Genomic DNA, 2,500 nt, shown 5'->3' on the forward strand with positions numbered 1-2,500 from the left:
AACTAGAGCTGAGCAGCCGGCCGCCCGGGAGTGTGTCCCGGGGGCCCGCGCGAACACGCAAGCGTCCGCTCGATTATTCTGCAAACAGGAGGAGGCTGAGCTCCCCTGCACAATACACCTCGAAACCCTCTCAGGTCCCGGCGGCGCGCAGCGCCGTCCTAAGTACTTGGTCGGGTTCGAGAGAGGCGCAATCGCCCGGGGTTTGGCGAGTAGACGCTTTAGGTGCGACCACCCGTGCTCCCAACTGAGCTTGCCGCTGCCGACAGAGGCCCGGGAGCGTGCTGTCGTGGCATTGCCGGCGGGAGACAACACGCGCCACCTACGGTGGCCGGCAGCTCCAACGCCAGCGCCACAGAAGGACAAAAGCCCCACTTGGGTGCCGAAGCGAACTCTCCCAGCACAGCGCACGCGCCAACACGTCCGCACAGCTGCGATACAAACCACCTGCGAGAACCGCAGAGGCGACCGAGCAGCAGACGGCGTCGCGGCGCCGAGCGCCGGGCGGCGGCGCATCCTCAGCGCACACAGTCCTCAATCGGACCAGCACACTGCAGATGTCCACCGCGCTTCGCACCGGGCCCGCGAGGACCTACTTTGGCCGCACGGCGCCGCGTGCAGGGTGCGCCGGCGCGCAGCTGCGCCGCCTGCCGCCTCCGTCGGCCGGCGCGCCTGCCACTGGCCGCCCCCACCAGCCGGCTGTAGCGCGTGCGCCCACGCACCGCGCGGCCAGCACGCCGGGAGGCCCCCCCTCACCGGCCGGGGACGGTCCCACCCAGCCACCGCCGCGTATCGCTTCACACCCACATGCCATTCACGTTCGTGGGCATGGTGGGTATCGCTGAAACAACCGGTTGGTAGCTCAACCGATCGTCGCCATCACTGATTCACCTCTAGCGAGAACAACCGCACCACAACGGTTTACCAGTTGTTCATTTGCGTAACGTCACCAGCAAACGTAGACGTCCATCGCCATTTGCAAATTCAACGATTGTTGCATGCCTGTGTCAGGTGTCACGACACACTATGTCTGCCCACATACACGCAACAACATGTGCACGCTTCGCGAACACGTGGAAGGTGGCCCCCGTACGTATGCGATGTCCATTGCGCGAACGACTGTCAACCGGCCTCTGTCGCATGTCGCAGATGTGGAACGCAGTGCACCATGCTATCACGGTGTGTGAGAAGAGACGACTACGTCTGACAACACGCGCCACTACATCAACAGACGGCTCATGCTGATCGCCATCCACGGCATACCATACTACAATCCAGCTCTTATAGGGAGACGACACGTAGCTGAGTGCACAATATTTGGACCGTATGGTTCGCCGTTGTTGGCGCAGTCGTGGTACGGTCACACATGTACCACGATGTATCATTCAGTACATGAGGACCAATGTGCAGTACAGTGTGTGATTTGGACGTACAACATCAGCGGACAGTTGACACAAGCCGTACCACAACGTAGGCTGTGCTTCGCCATGCGAATGCCAATGAACAACTGCGAAGGGCATTGAGCATGTACGTCCTGCTGCCATCCGCATTACAGTGTATAGCTGCAAGGTGTTTAACATGAAGCGATACTCTGGGGACCGGGCAGTGCGAGTGGCAAACTATATTGCGGGGGTTGCAGTTAGGCAACACTACACTAATTTAACGCGTCGTATGACAATTACAGAGCAGGTTAAGGCCCAACGTGTGTTGGGTTAAGGCCCAACGTGTGTTGGGTTAAGGCCCAACGTGTGTTGGGTTAAGGCCCAACGTGTGTTGGGTTAAGGCCCAACGTGTGTTGGGTTAAGGCCCAACGTGTGTTGGGTTAAGGCCCAACGTGTGTTGGGTTAAGGCCCAACGTGTGTTGGGTTAAGGCCCAACGTGTGTTGGGTTAAGGCCCAACGTGTGTTGGGTTAAGGCCCAACGTGTGTTGGGTTAAGGCCCAACGTGTGTTGGGTTAAGGCCCAACGTGTGTTGGGTTAAGGCCCAACGTGTGTTGGGTTAAGGCCCAACGTGTGTTGGGTTAAGGCCCAACGTGTGTTGGGTTAAGGCCCAACGTGTGTTGGGTTAAGGCCCAACGTGTGTTGGGTTAAGGCCCAACGTGTGTTGGGTTACGGCCCAACGTGTGTTGGGTTAAGGCCCAACGTGTGTTGGGTTAAGGCCCAACGTGTGTTGGGTTAAGGCCCAACGTGTGTTGGGTTAAGGCCCAACGTGTGTTGGGTTAAGGCCCAACGTGTGTTGGGTTAAGGCCCAACGTGTGTTGGGTTAAGGCCCAACGTGTGTTGGGTTAAGGCCCAACGTGTGTTGGGTTAAGGCCCAACGTGTGTTGGGTTAAGGCCCAACGTGTGTTGGGTTAAGGCCCAACGTGTGTTGGGTTAAGGCCCATCGTGTGTTGGGTTAAGGCCCATCGTGTGTTGGGTTAAGGCCCAACGTGTGTTGGGTTAAGGCCCAACGTGTGTTGGGCTAAGGCCCAACGTGTGTTGGGCTAAGGCCCAACGTGTGTTGG

This window comes from Schistocerca serialis, unplaced genomic scaffold, assembly GCF_023864345.2.
Source record: "Schistocerca serialis cubense isolate TAMUIC-IGC-003099 unplaced genomic scaffold, iqSchSeri2.2 HiC_scaffold_1240, whole genome shotgun sequence".
NCBI classification, from domain to species: domain Eukaryota; kingdom Metazoa; phylum Arthropoda; class Insecta; order Orthoptera; family Acrididae; genus Schistocerca; species Schistocerca serialis.